This window comes from Macaca fascicularis, chromosome 7 (assembly GCF_037993035.2).
Source record: "Macaca fascicularis isolate 582-1 chromosome 7, T2T-MFA8v1.1".
NCBI lineage: Eukaryota > Metazoa > Chordata > Mammalia > Primates > Cercopithecidae > Macaca > Macaca fascicularis.
The window spans coordinates 3,439,893-3,458,947 of NC_088381.1; positions in this window are offsets into that span (position 1 = coordinate 3,439,893).

The following is a 19,055-nucleotide window of genomic DNA, read 5'->3' on the forward strand; positions in this document are numbered from 1 at the left end:
CGGAGGCCCCGCGCCCCAGGCTGTCCTCCCGTTTCTCTTCCGGCTTTCGGCACAGCTACCTTCTCTAACGCTACAGGCAGGTTCGTGCTTTACTGCGGAAAGTGGTATTTCCTAGCTCGCAATTCGATTATTTTAGAAAGGGACATCTTTTAGTTTTACAGATTTTATGTTTGCATCTCAAAGTTAAATGACCAAAAAACCATAATAAATAATGCAAGACAGACCAGTCATGCTCCTCCCGCAAATAACCCACAGAGAAATGCAGACAGGCTCTGGACAGCCAGGGTGACCCATCTGTACTTTCGGGATGAAGCCGCCAAGTTTCTTTTTATTTATTTACTATTCCCAAAGCCATGAATTCTAAAGGGGACTGGCCAGGGACACAATCACTAAATACAACAAAGAAGGGGGTCCTGACTAGCTGGGCCGTCGGAGTTAACCAGGCATTTCTTATCAATAGCAGTCCCTACGCTGGGAAGACACTAGAGGTGTGTAGACAGGTAGTGCCACGCGTCTTTCTCATCCTGAATCTCCTTCCTCCAAGCTCAAGGCCTGTGATGAAGACCTTTACTCTCAGGCCTTTGGGGTACAAGAAGCTGCCATGGTTATTCTGTTTGGAAAACACCTCCAGAGCCCTGACCCCACGGTGCATGAGTGGCTCTGCCTCATCACCCGGCAGCCCTGAGGGGACCCGGGCGAGCTTCCTCTTTGCCCTCCAACCGTGCTGGGGCATCAGAGCACCATGAAACTCATGCCCACATGCACTTTGATGGAGAGCGTCCCCGGCTGGGGACACACACCAAGGCTTGCAGTCACGTTCTTTTCATCAGTCTAACGGCGGTGATCGTCCACGGACACGCAACCTCCTCATCTCCCATCACGCTCCCTGGCCCAAACACAGCACAGCTGGAGCCAGGAAATATCCACCAAGCAAATGCCCATGGCTGCCACACACTCACAGCTGTCTCCCTCGGTCCCTGCACATGCAGGTGACCAGGATGGCTCTGGACAGGTGGGGCACTGAGGCAGCCCAGCCAGGCTGCCAAGACAGGCTTCTTAAGCCCAGTGGAAATTGTATGTTTCACCTAAGACCCCCAGAGAGAAGCATTGCCACCACCTCCCTTCTTCAAATGCAAGGAAAAAAATCTCAATAGTTTATTGTTCTCGGGACTTTTGAGCATGACAGTCTCAAAAAATGAGCCAAACCAGGCAAGAAAGGGTGTGCAAGGCCTTCTCTGGGTGACAGTGACGAAGGGCGAGTCCTTCAGAACACTCCACTCTGGAAGCCTGGCCCGGTGCAGAGCGACGTTTCTGTCATTTGGAAGGCCAACGTTGTCCCCCAGCTGTCAGGTCCAGTGCATGGTTGTGAGAGTCCTATGTGTGTGGCCACAGATACGAGGACACATTAGAGTAGTTTGAAACTGAAGAGAGCAAACTGCAGTATGAGGACAGTCCTGACAAAAACGTACCTCTTTTCCAGCTGGTGGAGCTGAAAGCCTTTGGCACAGGAGCAGCAGCTGCATAAGACTGACACCCAGGAAGTCCTACCTCTCCTTGACGCTTATTTGAAATTTCTGCCAAGGAGTGTCCATGACAGTGGGTAGCAGGGGCCTCCTCCAGCCCTGCCCAGTGCCGTGGGGGAGCCGGGCAGGTTTTGCCCGAGCTGTCCTGCCCAACCGGAGTGGGTTGCTCCGCGAAAACCCACCCTCCACATTGGGACGAGATTCCAGTTCATCCTCACGGCTGACCGCTGGGGTAGCAGCCCACCCTACACCCTCAGAGCCACTGAGGGGCCCTGGATATGGCCTTGTGTGCTGCTCACCGGCCCTGCTCACCGGCCCTGCTCACTAGTCCTTGCCCCTGTGACCCTCCTCCTCCTCCTACCCCAGGGTGTTACACTTGGGATGTAGCCGTGCACACATCTGTACAAGTGTCTCAGGAGCGATGACCACAGGTCGGTCCTTAAACTAGTAACTCTCTGCACACCTCATCTTGCCCTAGGACCCCCTTCTCCTTCCCAGGCACCATGGTTTTTCTTACCCTCAGTCTACCCTTGAAAACAACCATCGAACATATCCTACAGGAGTTTTTTCCATTGTTTTGGTCATCACCACTCATAACAAGGATAGTCAAGGCATACTCAACATCACTAATCAATAGAGAAAGACAAAACCGCGGTGAGATAGCACCTCACCCCCATTAAGAAGGCTTTCTGGATCGTTTAAACGTGAAGAAATGACAGGAGCTGGTGAAGATGTGGACGCTCCAGAGCCCTGTGTGCTGCTGGAGGGAATGCAAACTGGCACAGCTGCTGTGGGAAACAATACGGCAGTTCCTCCCAGAATCAAAGGCAGAGTGACCATCTGATCCGGCAGTCACACTTCAGGTATCTGCCCAAACAGTTCTCAGCAGGGACTGAAACAGATACTTACACCTCCATATTCACAGCAGCATTCCCCACAATAGCCAACAGGTAAACGTAGCCCATGTCCGCCGACAGATGAATGAACAAACAAAAATATGGACTCTACGTAGAATGGGATATTATATTATTCTATCTTAAAAGGAGGGAATTTCTGACACATGTATAACACAGATGAACCTAGAGGACAGCATGCTGAGTGAAGGAGGGCAGTCACAAAAGGACAGGCTGGGCGCAGTGGCTCACGCCTGTAATCTCAGCACTGTAGGAGGCTGAGGCCAGTGAATCACCTGAGGTCAGGAGTTCGAGACCAGCCTGGCCAACATGGTGAAATCCCATCTCTAGTAAAAATACAAAAATTAGCCAGGCACAGTGGTGGATGCCTGTAATGCCGGCTACTCAGGAGGCTGAGGCAGGAGAATTGCTTGAACCCAGGAGGTGGAGGTTGCAGTGAGCCGAGATCGTGCCACTGCACTCCAGCCTGAGCAACAAGAGTGAAACTCTGTCTCAAAAAAAAAAAAAAGAAAAGAAAAAAAGGACAGATGATGTGACCCCTCCTATATGCAGTGCGTAGAATAGTCTAAGTTGTGCAGACAGGAAGAAGAATGGGGGTTGCCAGGAGCTGGGAAGGGGGGAAGGGAAGTTCGTATTTAATGGGCACAGAGTTTCCATTTAGGTCGATGAAAAAGCTCTGAGATGGACGGTGGTGGTGGTTGCACAGTGCGTGAAGGTACGTCATGCCCCGGAACCAGCTATATGCTTTAAAGTGGTTAAAATAATAAATCTGATGTATGTGCAAGTTACCACAACAATTTTTTAATTAAAAAAAAAAGGCAAGAGCACCTTAGGGAATACAATTTTAGATTAAAATATTTTCAGAGCACTCGATTCTGAGACAGAGCTCGGAGAGGCTGCCAGGGCCTCCAGCCCGGGCCTGCTTGGCGGCAGGGCTTGCCTCATCACCCTTCGCTTCCAGAGCCTCTGAAAGTTCATCTCCTTGTAAAATCAACATGACAGTAAATGTGTCTGCTCCGCCTGGGAAGCCCTGAGTAACTTGTTGGAACCCAGGTGGCCATAAATCTCTGCCCTGAGTTATGGCCTGAGATGCAGGAAACACGTGGACGTGGAGGTCCAGTGCAAGTCATTCTGCTATTTTTAGCTCCCACTTTCTCCCAGAGAAAGCTAGGGGCTGACACCTGGGGACGGAAGCTATCAGAAGAGCCACGCTGGGCAGGACAGCTCCCCTGGGGCACCCAGCCGGCCTCTGCAGACCTACACCGGGACACCTTCCCCAACCCTCAGCCAGACGCTTCTGCTGTACACACACTATATTTCCTTTGCAGGAATTACTGCCTCTTGGTAGCATCTTGTTTAGTTTTTACCTGCTTCTTATTTCTCTGCCCCTTATCCCTCCCTTCCCACTAAGGTGGGGAGTTTCCATCTCAAAAATCCCATAGAAGAAATGAGGAGAGAGGAGAGAGAGGGAGAAATTATCTGATAGATGAGACAGTACTTTTCACGGTTAATTGAGGATGATTTTCATAACTGGCAAATGTCATTCTGATCTTTGATATTAGAACATCTGCACCGTCTCACAACAGGAAGCGCAGATATGTTCCTCGGGGTTTACCTATTTTTAGCACGAAGAGCACACACTCCACCAGCTGTCTCGTGTGGAAAATGTTAGCTTTCCAAACACACGCAACTGGGTTCAGCATTTATAAATAGATTCAATAAAAGGAGGTTCCATTAGGTCTATACACTAAAACTTGAATTTATTAAAGATCCTCCAGGGCCCCCCTTTATTTGGTCTCTTCTTGAACCATGCCCTGAGAGCAAACCATGCAGTTTTACTGCTGAAGATAATACACATTGTTTTTTGAAAACAGAAAGGTAATATGATATTGCTCTGTGTGAAAAAGGAGCTCAATTCTTGGCTGCACCTAAGCAGCCGCATAGCGACCCCTTGAAAGGAAGTGTACGTGACACATTCGGAGACCGGGGGCCCTCCTCCTGGAGGAGGCTGTGTGCACAAAGCCTGGTCACTCTGGGGGCTTGGGGAGAGGTCTTCACATCCTCAAACCCTGCCCCCGAACCCAGGAAACGCCCCCCTGGCGTTCCTCAATGCACATTCCAGATTTATCGGACGGCACTGGAGTTAAAGGAAAACCAAGCCCGTGGTGTATTCCAGTGACAGATCAGAATAAGCCAACGCTTCTGGTGTGTCACAAAACCGTCAGCGCACTCCTAATGCTGCTCTGAACCCTAGAGGGAAAATCGTGCCTGCCTGAGCCGGAGAGTGTGAGGCTCCGGGCTATTTTTAGCTTGGATTTCTCACGCGGGTTGGCCACGTGGGGCTGCGGCTGCTGCCTCCCTGCTGGGGATCCTGCACAAGGAACCAGGATCACATGTCCCCTCCCTCTGGAGGTTCCCTCGTTCCCGTTCCCTCCCCCAGCCCTGACAGGGATTCCCAAATCCGGCCAGGGGTGGGAATCAAATGCAGAGACCCCAGCCCAGGGCTACAGAGGCGTCTCTTTAAATGAGGATGTCGTCTCCAAGACAATTGTCCCATATTTTCCTAAATACACATATATATGTAGTTACATATAATCACCTTTTGAAGAAGCTGTTTCCATGTGCTCTTATGAAGCACCGCACAGTGTAAAGCATGCTCTAGCAAAGTGATGGTGAGTGGGTGCCCACAGGCTGAAGGTGCGTGTGAGTAACCTCTGAGAGGGCTTTAACGAATGCCACGCTCAACACACACACACACACACACACACACCCCACGACTGCGTGGGCTCTGTATGTGGCTTTAATAAAACTGTTTCAGATGGAGGTGATATGAACTTGGTTCTCTCGAAGCAGAAGCACCGAGGTTTCTCTGTGTGGCAGCCTGGTCCTTACACGGTTAGGGGGAGGGAGGAGCAGCTGGATGCGAACCATATTCTTGGATCTAAATACATGTATTTTATACACGGTTTCATCTCTGCTGCATCCCTGTGCTTTGGAGTCAGCTGACTGGGGCGTGGGGACGGGGGAGAGGAATTCAGGTTCTTCCATTAGGACCATTAGATCAGCCACCTAATGTGATGTGACACCCACACATTTCAAAACCAAATGGAGCAGCATCCTCCAAGCACCTGCTGACGTGTCTCTCATGATGAGGCAGACATCCATCAGAGTGATTTATGCAGATGGAGCGCCTCAGCCCTCATAAAAGCCTGTAAAACGTATTCTAATTTCACCCAGAGTGCAGATGGGAAACATCGAGGCCCAGCCAGGGTAATGAACGTGCTCAGGTCCCATGGCAGCACGTGGTGGAGCTGGGACTAGAGCCCAGGCAGGCTGGTGCATGAGTCTTCATGGCTACATTCTAGGATCTCGGTGGAGGAAAGGTTCCACAAACAGGAATTTCCAAATGTAAGTCAAAAATATGAATTCCATTTGTGCATAGACATACCGATTGTCATTCTCAGATCCTGGCCTCTGGGGATAAAGTAAATTTAAACAAACACTTTAAAGGTAATTCTGGGGGGACCCATGTTATTTCTAAATCAGGGTTCATGTAGCACCCACTGTCTAATTCAATTCACTCATCCATTCATTGACGCGTTCAACCAGTGTGCACTGAGCGGCAGGCCTGTGTCGGGCCCGGGTGCCCCTGCAGCACCCTCAGTGCACTCACGGCTCCACACTTGGGCACTTGGGCCCTGTCCTGTCCTGGGTGAGTTTGGTGCGTTACTGGAGACATGAGCTTAGTGTCAGGTGTGTCATCAAGTGCTGCGAAGGGGCCACATGGGGCAGGGGCTGGCGGTGAAGGGGGGATGGGGGAGGAAGGGAGGGAAGGCTGGGGTGGATCTAAACCAGAGTGGGTGCAAATATGACCTTGGCATCAGGAGAAGGCATTGAACTTTGACCCAAAGTAAAGTAACAAGAAGGGGCTTAGTACTGTGGAGTTGTGCGGAAGGGAGGGAGGGATGGGTTTGCCCCAGGCCTCCAGACATATACAGAGATACACACAGTGGTATGCGCCATGAGGACAAAACTGGGACCAGCAAATGTGGTGGATTTTCTCTAGAATCATCTGCCCTTCCTGCCTGTCTGCTGTCACCCACTGGGTAGCAGGAACAGTTTAATGTTTATCCCGTCCCCTCCAGGCACCTCTTGGGGCTACTCCTCAGTAGGGCTGCTTCTCCTTGCTCTCATCCCCAAGTCTCTTCACCCCGTTCAGCCTCTAAGACGATCCTTGACTCTGTGAGGGGAAGGTCTTGCAGGGACTGGGGCTGTGAGGACCCCGGGACCCACTGGAAGGTGCGCTAGGACCATCTTCCACGTGTGCAGGCTGCGGGGCTCCCACTGCCTTGACTGCTGACATCAGGCCTGTCAATCTGTGGCTCTCTGGGCTTGCACAGGATCCGGCAGCCTTCCCCCAGGGCCAGCATACTGCACAGGCGGTGTGGCCTCGGGGGCACGTGGTGGATGCAGTCAGGCCTGGGCTCATGGAGAAGGGGTGACGGGTGCTGCACTGCAGGAGCCTTCCCTGTCTTCATGCCGTGGATCCCCAAGGTCATCTGCGGAAGACCATGGACTCCTCACACTCATGCTTCTAAGTGTATGAAATGAACTACGTCAGGTGACAGAGAAAACCAATGACGCTGAAACAGCAAAATAAGTTTTAAAAAACCAGCTTGCTATATGACAACATATGTGCATTATTAATGCATTAAATCATCTGGAACCTGGTTTCACAGCTGCTGCGGTTTTGGAACAGTGATGAGCACACACGTGTGTCAGGATGACCGCAACAAGCGTAGTGTGAATGGAAATAGCTGATGGCTGTGGGGACAGAGTCCCCAGGACAGACGGCTGCCAGAGAACATGCAGGACACCAGTTCAGGTTAAATTTCAGATAAACAATGAATAATTTTTGTAGTGTAAGTACGTGTCAAATATTGCGTGAGATATACTAAAAGTTTTTGTTTATCTGAAATTTATTTAGGCATCCTGTATTTTTTATTTGCTGAATCTGTCAAGCATTGCCTACCAGTACTGGCAATGTTACAGTCGTTTATTTTGCACATTTATATTGGAAATAAATGCTAACTTTTGGTTAGAGATTAGTGACAATAAATATATTTTTCCCACCCAAGTGTATGGACCTCCCTTGGTCAGGAAGCCCTGGCCCACCACCATCCCTCACCAGACATTTGGGCGCAGGGCATCAGCCCACGGCAGGCACCTCTTTTCTGTTCTCACCATCATGCTTCATGGGCTCTAGACCCTGTTTACCTGTTGGCCTGGCCTCACCTGGGGTCTTGCTAGTGTCCTGGACCCTGAATGTCTGCGGGATTATCCAGATACTGTTGGGCTGACTCCTTACTGGGGCCTCAAGCCCATGGTCAGTCCCTGTAAGACATCATGTTTGCCATCTCTGAGTGTGTCTCATCTGTACCACCCAACACTCTACCGGACACAGATTCTTCTTTTATTGGGATCCTTTTCTGGATTATAAGTCCCATGAAGACTGGAGTTAGATCCACCATTGTATTCTCAGCTTCTAAAACAATGCCCTACACACAGTAGGTGCTTAATACTTGCTGAACAAATAAATACATAAAATAACAAAGAATCACAGGCCTCTTATTATGTTGCTGATTATGATTATGTTTGTCATTTGTGTGTAAAATGTGCTGAGAGAGGTAAAATGGAGCCATTCGATAGAGCCTTAAAAACCGTAGGGATAGGCTGGGTACAGTGGTCCACGCCTGTCATCCCAGCACTTTGAGAGGCCAAGGTGGGTGGATCATGAGGTCAGGAGTTCGAGACCAGCCTGGCCAACGTGGTGAAACCCCGTCTCTACTAAAAATTCAAAAATTAGCCGGGCGTGGTGGCATGTGCCTGTAATCTGAACTACTTGGAAGGCTGAGGCAGGAGAATTGCCTGAACCCGGGAGACGGAGGTTGCAGTGAGCCGAGATCGGGCCGTTGCACTCCAGCTCTGGGAGACACAGCAAGACTCTGTCTCGGAACGGGGGAAGAAAACTATAGTGATAAATTTTAATTTCATGAACTGGGAACTTCAGAGCCATGATGAGCTTCTTGGGAGAGAGGGATATATTTGTAGTGTCGATCGAGAAGGAGTATTTTGGGTATCACTTCTGGCAGAGCAAGTGGGAACGAGGAAGACAGCACGGTGACTTCTCTCAAGACTACTGTGCACTAGGAAATCTGTTCCAAGCTCCCTTCCATATGGAAGTGACGTCATAGAGACCTATTTTCTTCTCTTGGGTCTTCCTAAAATCTGCATCTGAAGCAGCTTCCATAATGCTCAATATAACCTTCCTCCCCAGATCTGGAAGATGAAAAGTCCACCCCCTCCAAGACAGTAGCTGAAGTTTCACATGAAAACGAAAACCTGCCTCTGGGGCAGAGAACGCTGAAGTTGGAAAGGCCATGATTTTCCGGCAGCAATTGCCTTTCCGGTCCCATCATCGTTTTTGTTCGTTCAGATTCTCAGTCGGATACATTCAACACATCTGAGCCCAATATGAAAGGGAGCTGTAACGATCACAGCCGTAAATAAGCTCTGGGTAACCCGGAGGGGTCCAGTTGAATCTCAAGTGTGCAGACATTCAGACGTGGTACCACATGTGGCCTGGATGAAGTGAGAAATCACCTTTCCATTCCGCACAGACACCTCCTGAGCTCACAGGCCCCACATCCCAGGTCAACCCCGACCCCATCCCTCCCTTACTGTCCCCATCTCTGACCCCATCCAATCCTTTCTGAAATCCTCTTAGTTCAGCTTCAAAATGTGTCCAGATGCAACTGCCTCTCCCCACTGCCACCCCCAACCCCTGCACTCACTCCCCTGGGACTGCACTCACAGTCCGACATTTGCTTCCAACAAAGGGGGCCAGATCTCCTTGACCTCCTGCATATGGCGGGGCACACGCCACACTAGGGAGCTGCAGGCCCTGCTCCTCCATGCTCTGTGAGGCCCCTGGACCCCATGGAATACTCATGGTCACCCCACCTGTTCTACTAGGCTCAAGCTTTTCTCTTTCCTCCATGCCTGCCACCCTCTTCAGATAAACTCTCTAATTCACTTTTACACAGATGCTCTTTGGTTCTTGTCTTTGCCCTGCCATGAACTTGGGGGTTATCTTTGTCTTTGTCTTGTTCACTTCAGTATCCCAAGTGCCAGGAGCAGTGCCTGGTTCACACAGAGCGTTCCATAATTATTTCTACAATGAATGAGTGATGAAGCAAATGAATGAATGGATTCAAAGATGGGCGAGACAGAGGACTCAGACTTCGTTTCAGGTCATTTCCATCTGGCTAACTACCAAACCAGCAGACTAGCCCTGTGAAGGATACACCCAATGTCAGAGGAAAGACTTGGGCTGGGCACATTCTCTCATTCCCACAGGGGAACACTCAGGTTCTCGGCAAGGCCTGTGCAGAGTGAGTTTGACAGTCAGAGGCAGTTTGTCCCTCTAGGCTGGGGCCACGCCAGCCTTCAGGGTCCCCCTGTTACCGTAGAAGGGTTTCTTATTCCATAGTCAGAGACTTGTGTGTCTCTCCTGCTTGTGATGGGGCCAGGGCCATCGCTTCCTGTGTAAAGTGATGGATTCTTAGAAAACTGCTCCTAGCAATAGAGATGAGCCTCGAGGACATTATGTTAAGTGAAATAAGCCAGGCACAGACAGGTCAATACTGCATGTTCTCACATGTGGGAGCTAAAAAGGTATATCTCATAGAAATGGATAGCGGTTACTAAAGGATGAGAAGAGGTAGGATAATGAGACATGAGTTAACAGATATGAAATTACAACTAGATACAAGGAATAGATTCTAGCAGTAGGGCCACGTGCAGTGGCTCACGCCTATAGGGGATTGGGAGGCCAAGGTAGGCGGATCACTTGAGGCCAGGAGTTCAAGACCAATCTGGCCAACATGGCAAAACCCTGTCTCTACTAAAAATACAAAAATTATCTGGGCATGGTGGTGCACGCCTGTAATCCCAGCTACTTGGGAGGCTGAGGCACAAGAACAACTTGAATCCGGGAGGCGGAAGTTGCAGTGAGCTGAGATTGTGCTTCTGCACTCCAGCTAGGGCAACGAGAGTGAAACTCTGTCTCAAAACAAAAAAAAAAAACAACAGAAAAAAGAAAAGCCATGATATGCTTTTTATTTGACGTGGCATGCCCACCCTGTCCCTGTGTTTGCCACCACTCTCAGCCCCGTTACACAGCAGGGGATGTGTGAGGCTGTGGGCAGGAAGAGGGTATCTCCTCAAAAGGTGCAAAATTGGCTTTTAGGGCAGATCAAAATGGCAATGTCAAAATGTCTCATACTCAAGCAAAGCAAGATGCTCTTTCCATTGACCATCATCACCTGGGCACCTGGAGATCCCTGGTGCATGGAGAGGTGTCCACCACGGGACCTGTCAGATGCACCCACTTGGAAAGCAAAAGGCCAGCGAGTGGGTTGGGTGGCAGGCAGTGAGATGTGAGCTTTGAGCGGTGTATTCTTCTCTCCAGGCCCACAGAAAATACAGGTGATCTGTCAGGTCAAGTCCTGTTTGCAGCGAACAGTCAGCTGGTTTAGAATGTCCACCACTGAGGAAGTGTTTCCCAGATGCCAGCTGCTGTCAGGGCCTCTCTCCAGATGCAAATTAGAGAAAGTGGCTGACATTTGATTGAGAAATAACTTAAGCACAGTATTAAGAATCTCTAAGTACTACTTCATACCCATTAGGACAGCTATTGTATTAAAAAAAAAAAAAAGAAAGAAAGAAAGAAAAGAAAATAGCAAGCATTGGTGAGGATGGGGAGAAACTTAAACACTTGTTCCACTGGTGAGAATATTAAATGGTAAAATCACTGTAGAAAAACAGTATGGCAGTTCCAAAAAAAAATAAAAAAAAACAACCAAACAAACAAACAAAACACATAGAATTACCATATGATTCAGCAATTCCGTTTCTGCATATGTACCCAAATGAAGTTAAAGCAGAGATTCAAACAGATATTTGCACATCCATGTTTATAGCAGCATTATTCACAATAGCCAAAGAATGGAAGCAACCTACGTGTCCACCAACTCAGTGAATAAACAAGATGCAATGTGTGCATACACAGGAGTACTATTCAGCCTTGAAGAGGAAGAACATTCTAACACATGCCACCGCGTGGGTGAACCTTGAGGACAGAATGCTCCATGAAATAAGCTGGTCACAAAAGGAAAATGCTGCATGATTCCACTTAGAAGAGGTAGCCAGGGTACTCAGATTCAGGGACAGAAAGTAGAATGGTGGTTGCCAGGGCTGACAGGAGGGGGAATGAGGAGTTCCTGTTCAATGAGCACAGTTTCAGTTTAGAAAGATGAACGAGTTCTGGAGGTGAATGGTACTGACGGTTGTGCAACAAGGTAAACGTGTGATACTTAATGCCATTGAACCATACACTTAAAAATGGTTAACATAACATAAATGTTACCGTCTTATATTTCACCATAATAAAGAAGAAGAGGAAGCGGAGGAGGAGGAGGATCAGAACCTCTACGTGGATTTTCTACAGAGGAATTGTGCAGAAACTTTCCCCTTAGGTCTCCCTTTCCTGATCCACTGTCCAGTAGACTTGCCTGAGTTCCTCCCCACTTCCGGAGTATGCATTGCCTTTAAAACTCAATCTTTATGTCTACCCAAGGACTGCATGCTCATGGTTTAAGGTGCCCAAAGAGGACCTAAACCATGACATTTAAAAAAGGCAGTTGCCAATGCTTCCCTCTCCCCCTGAGGTTGAATTCTCCTTTCAACCTGGTTCTTCCAAAGTTCTAAATAAAAATGCTTGTAGTCCTGTTTATTGCTTGATTATTTTTAAGCATTATCCATTCACAGTCTGCTATGAAATGAAAACTTAGCACTTACCTGCCCCTCCCACCCCAATGCTTCCAATCTATACCCATTTCTGTTAAATCAGTTTTCATTGCTTATATTACATTTTCAACACTGAGCCGAATATACTACTGGGCCAGTCCCATTTGCTGTCTCACGTAAGTTTTTATAGTTGTTTGGAGTTAAAATTGACTGTTCCCTTTGCCTCATTTTCTATATAGCTATCTCTAATTCATCTTGTCCCACCTAATGGGACAGTAAAATGCCTCTCAATGCTATTTTCCACACAAACACATCAGGTAATGGGCCAGTTCGGGCAGTGTACTGGTGCCACCTCCTACTGGCTGAAAGAGCCTGCTGTTAAATATTCAGGAATTCTATAATTTAGGTGCTCAACACAGCATGCTGGGAGCTTTTACAGTACAGAAATCAGCCAATGCTACAAGTCAGGTTTTCATTTGTTTTTGCCAGGGAGCCGTTTCCCTGCATAGCAGGGTATCAGTTCCATCTTTCCCTGCAGGACCCTCTTCTAGCCCCCTCCTGCTGCTGCCCTGTCCTTCACTTACCACCTGGAGGGGTCCCCTTCACCCTCTCCAGCACTGTATTCCGTTTCCTGGTCAGATATCTCTTTCTTCTTCATTTACTCCCCATTTTGGGTGAAATCTTCCAGTAGCTTCCTTAGCAAGTGTGTACTGGAAATACATTGTGTGATCTATTAAAGAGAAAAATATTCCTGACACTTGTTACGTGAAAGGTGATAAGGAAGACTTTGTTCAAGGGGGGCTACCACAATGGGGTTTCGTAGTAGGCAAGAGACACTGGCTCAACTCTGACTATAATAAGCAAAAATGTAGATTTGTAGGCATGGAGCAGGTGTGGAGGGCTGGTGGGTGGAAAATTACCAGGAGTCATTCTTTGCTAAGGCAGTTCTTTGCTAAAATGACCTATCTGGATTTTTGCTGAAGGTAGCCAGGGTGCCAAGATGGCAAGAGTGGTCAGACTAACGGTGGGGATTTTCACTATATGACTCAGCTGGATTCTTCCTGAGATCAGAGTAAGTGGACCAAGAACAGAGCCCAAGGTCGGGTCCCAGTCAGAATCCACAGGAGCTGGACTAGAGTTAAATCAAGGTAAGAGCATTGGTCAGGTCCTTCACATGCTTTATCCTTGCTCATAATTGACTGATAATAGCTTGACAATGAAATTCCAGGTTGAAAATAACTTTCCCTTGGCATTTTGAAGGCCTCCGGTGCTTTCCAACTTGCAATGTTGCTGCTTAGAGGTTGGTTGGAAGCCATCCTTGTTCCCAGTTATTTGCATGTGATTGTTATTTTGTCTTTCTGGAAGTGTTTAGGATCTTTTCTTTATAGCTGGTGTTATAAAAGTTTTACAGTGACATGAGTTGCCTTGGAAAAAATACTTGAAAACAATTTTCAGTATTTTCCAGGGAAACATAACTGACACGTTAAATCTGAAAACTCTTGTCCCTTCATCTTGACAGTTTTTTCTTATTCTATTGATAAATTCCTCTCCTCTCCGTTTTTTCAGTTATTCCTTTATGGAATTTATAATTCTTTGTGCATTTAGAGTGTACTTTTTCTCTTTTCCTTCCTATTTACAGCTTTGTCTTTTGGAATCTATAAATATTTTCTAGGATATTTCATTGACTTTTTCTACTCATTAAAATTTTAAATTTGTTATACTTTTCTTATTTTTTAAGTTTATTTTAAAATTTTCTTTTTCCTTTTAATTAATAGAGATGGGGTCTCACTATGTTACCCAGGCTTGCCTCGAATTCCTAGGCTCAAGCAATCCTCCTGCCTTGGCCCCTTACAGTGTTGGGATTCCAGGCATGAGCCACTGTGTCCGCCTATAATTTTAATTTCTAAAAGCACTTTCTTGTTCTTTATTATTTGTAATGGCACCCTGTTTTTTTCATAGGTGCAGTATTTTGGGAGATACATTTTTCCCTGTTTGTTTTGAGCTCTAACTTTCACGTATGATGCTTTCTCAAATGTTTGATGATTCTTTGTATATATTTAAAAGTAAATGATTGAAATCTAATTGGAGATAACAATTCTCCTTAGCGCGATTGAGCTGAGACCCGAGTTAGAGAAGCTGCAGGCCTTTACTTTGGGGCTATTTAGTTACTGCAGTAATGAGGCATCTGGTGTGCACCCTGGGGTGGTGTGGACCCAGCACAGGTGTGTCTACTTGTGCTGTGGAGGAACCCCGGGCAGGACTGGAAGCTCTCCCCATCCACAAGGGACAGGTAACCTGTTCTCACCGCAGTCTCTCACCCCTCTCTCCCTCTGCCAGAGTTCACAGGCTTCTGGACGCATTTATCCAGTGTGGGAGGAGGGTATGTGCTTCTGCAGTCAATGCACCCCTCTCCTGGTGTTCTGGGGTTCCCTGTGCCCAGGCTTCCGGGGCTCTGCAGGGAGACTCCGGGCTGTTTGCACATCTCATTGGCGACTGGCTCTCTGTTCTTTCCCCGCTGCCTTCCTTTCCTCTGATCATCGGATGCTCTTGTCCACTAGGACGGTCTGTACACTGTTTTCTCCCTGACTATAACTTCCTGCGGTTCCCAAAGGAGCTGAGATAAATACGGGTGTTCAGCCTGCCATCTTTAACTGGACATGTATTATCCATCACTTTTCTTGCTCTTTTTGTCTTGCATTCTGTCCCTGGTAGGAGCATCCCTAGGCCTTTGCCCAGGAAATCCCTTCTCCTGGACTCTGGTCCCATCTCTCTCCGATGACGTATCTTTCTTCTTTTTGGTTTTACACCTGTCTTTCTTTCTTTTTTTTTTTGAGACGGAGTCTCGCTCTGTTGCCCGAGCTGGAGTGCAGTGGCCGGATCTCGGCTCACTGCAAGCTCCGCCTCCCGGGTTTACGCCATTCTCCTGCCTCAGCCTCCCGAGTAGCTGGGACTACAGGCGCCGCCACCTCGCCCGGCTAGTTTTTTGTGTTTTTTTAGTAGAGACGGGGTTTCACCGTGTTAGGCAGGATGGTCTCGATCTCCTGACCTCGTGATCCGCCCGTCTCGGCCTCCCAAAGTGCTGGGATTACAGGCTTGAGCCACCGTGCCCAGCCACACCTGTCTTTCTTTACTGACTGCTTCTCAGCCTGCAGGCATGCTGGCTCCCCCACCCCCCTCAGTCAAAGGTGATGAATTTTCCTGGACCTCTTCTACGAGACGGACACTGAGGCTGCACAGATGACCACGGCACACGCCGGATCCCCGCCGGACACGGAGGTAGCTGAGTACGGGCAGGGACAGGAGAACCAGGCCCCGGCTGCGCAGGAGACGGCAGTGGGCGCTGCACGCGGGGCTGCAGGAGCAGAGGCTCCGGGGGCGCAACGGGTCGGGAGGCCTCCACAGGGGAGAGCCCGGGAGAGTGAGAAACGCTCTCCAGGAAGCTAAGGAATGTCTTTTTTTTTTTTTTTTCTTTTTTTTTTTTTTAGACGGAGTCTCGCTCCGTCGCCCAGGCTGGAGTGCAGTGGTGGGATCTCAGCTCACAGCAACCTCCGCCTCCCGGGCTCAAACGATTCTCCTGCCTCAGCCTCCCGAGTAGCTGGGACTACAGGCTCCCGCCGCCACGCCCGGCTAGTTTTTGTATTTTTAGTGACAGGGGGTTTCACCGTGTTGACCAGGCTGGTCTCGAACTCCTGACCTTGTGATCCGCCCACCTTGGCCTCCTAAAGTGCTGGGATTCGGACTTGGGCCACCGAGCCCAGCCGGAAGCCAGGGAATTTCCGAGCTGAGGAAAGAGCTTGTGTGAAGCCCTCTGAAGAAGGGCCTTCCGCCTGTGGCGGTGTCTGCCCCCACAGCTGCACTGCAGTTGCTCTCTCAAATATCGCCAGCGACTTCGGAGTATCCCACAGGTGTCTCCTTTTCGAGTTCACGGCTCCGCCGGCTCCCCCGCGTCCACCAGGGCTGTCGCTGAAACTGAAGCTGCTCGGGGGGAGCCGCCTCCCCTCGGTGTTCCCGCGCGCCGCTGGCTGCCCCCTGGTTTCCACCTGGGCGCGCCCGGCTTCCAGCCAGAGCCTCCCCTCACTCTGTGCCCTGGGTCTTGCGGCGCCCACCCACTGCCAGCCCTTCAGCAGCCCCCAAGGTAACGCTCAGCCTAGCTTCCGGGGCTTCTGCCGTGTGTGTGGAGGAGACGCGATGTCCTGGATGCCCCAGGAATCTGAAACCCCAAGCGTCCCAGATCCAGCTTGTCTGCCCTGGAACCTCTGTTTCTGCCTAACTGTTGCTCTTAGTCATACAATCAATGGCCTCAGCTCCCAGCTGAAAACGCTCCACCCCGTCTTAGATTCCTCTCTTGACAGAGCAAGTCTTTCACCAAATTCCACTGATTTTACCTCAGAAATACCTCTCAAATTCATCACCTCTCCTCCACTTTGTCCCACAGTCCAGGCAGAATCTTCCTCCCTGTCCCTGGTTGCCCAGACCCTCTCCAGGCCACCACCAGCATCCTCTTTCCGAAGCTTACACGGGCCTTGTGTCTGAGTCTGTGCTGATCAGAGGCCTTCCACAGCTCCAGGGTCCGAACTATGGAGCCTGGCAGGGCATTCACAATCTCACCACGCCTGTTTCCATCCACCCCTGCCGCTTCACACCCACCGTGAAGGGTCAATACGCTTCGCAGCTGTTCATCTACAGCGGTTCCTCCCCTTCTGTATATACGGCAGGACGGCAGGACGGCAGGACCCCGTGCCCTTGAATTTAGGTGTGACCATGTTACTCGCTTTGACTACTAAGATGTGAGTGAAAAGGACATGTGTGGCTTCTGCAGAGAAGCTTTGAAGAGCAGCATGTGATTCCCTGGGTTCTCCCAGACCAAGGAGACAGCGATGCCATAGATGGTGGTTCCATCAGCCCGGGACACTGAGAGACACCCTAGAGCAGAGCCCACTGCCAATAAAGATGATGTGAGCATGAGCAATACTTCCACCTTCCTTCCTTAAGCCATGGTAACCTGAGGGTTGTCTGTTACTCAGCATTATCTAGCCTGCTCTGACTGAGAAGTCATTGATGTCTCAGTGTATTAGAGCTCTCCAGAGAAACAAGGCCAATTGGATATACATATATATATATATCTCCATATATATATCTCCATATATATATATCTCCATATATATATCTCCATATATATATATCTTTCCATATATATATCCAACTTATATAGATATAGGAAGAAATTCATTATGAAGTATTGGCTCATGTGATTATGGACACCAGGAAGTCCCATGGCCTGCCTGCTGCAAGCTGGAGGCCCAGAAAAGCTGGGAGTCTCATTTCAGTCCAAACCTGAAGGCCTGAGAGGACCTGATGGCATACATCCCAATCCGAGACCAAAGGTGGAGAATTGGAGGGCCGTGGTCTAAGTCCTATTGTTACCGGTGGGTCTGTGTTCTTAGATCTCCCAAGAGGGTGGCGGCTGTTCCCAAGATGGCAGCAAGCCTTTTGTTCTCTGACTTGGGGTTCTTGGCCTCACAGATTCCAAGGAATGGAACCTTGGGCCATGCGGTGAGTGTTATAGCTCTATTAGAAGCCGTAGGTCACGGAAGAGAACCGTGGAACCCAGTGACTAGTGTTCAGCTTGATGAGCACAAACCTGGGCACTTAGCTGCACAGGAACAATGGTAAGCCTTTAGCCCAAACGGAAGTGGCAGCGGGCACCTCGCTGGATCAGAAACGCAGCAGACGCCGTGCCGGATCCGGAGGGGTGGAAGTCAATTGAGGGTCTGCGATGACGGCAAACAACAGTGGTGGATGGTGAGCAAAAGATCAGCTTGAGCCGGAACAAACAAGGACCAGAAGAGTGTGCAGCTGGAAGATTTAATAGAGTGAAAACAGAGCTCCCATACAATGGGAGGGGACCCAAAGGGGGTTGCCCCCCACTCCCAGCTCCAATGCCTGAAGTTTCTATCCCAATCATTGTCCCTCCCCCTGTGCTCTCAGGTGACAGATGATTGGCTCTTTCTTTACCTCCTGCTTTTAGCCTAATTTGTATTTTAGTGAGCCCTCTTTACTACCTGATTGGTCAGGTGTGGGCTGAGTTACAAGCCCCGTGTTTAAAGGTAGGTGCGGTCACCTTCCCCAGCTAGGCTTAGGAATTCTTAGTCAGCCTAGGAAATCCAGCTAGTCCTGTCTCTCACTATTTGTGTCTGAAGGCCCGGAAACCAGGAGCACTGATGTCCGAGGGTAGGAGAAGAGGGATGGCCCACTCAAGGAAAGAAAGCCCATCTGCCCTTCCTCTCCCTTTCTGTTCTGTTCAGGCCCTCAGCAGATGGGATGATACCTGTCTGTACTAGTAGGGGCAATCCACTTTATTCTGTGTACTGATTCAAATGCCAGTCTCTTAAACACCCTCACAGACACACCCAGAAATCGTGTTGTACCAGCTCTCTAGGCAGCCTGTGACCTAGTCAGGCTGGCACATAAAATTAATCCCGGCACTCGGCTTTGTCCCCTCTGCCTGGAGTGTCTGCTAGCCTCATCCTTTTCTCATAACAAAGTCCCTCTCATTCCTCAAGCCCCCTCTCCCCTTGAAGTTCCCATAACGGCTGGATCTCCCCTCATGCTGCCCTAGCTCCTTGCCCACACCTGAAGCCTCAGTGTTCATCTTGTGTTGCTTTGAGTGCTTTCCTTCATGTGTCCCCTTCTCAGCTGTAACTTCTGCAAGAGCGAGAGCAGCTTCTTTTTCACCATCAGCCCACAA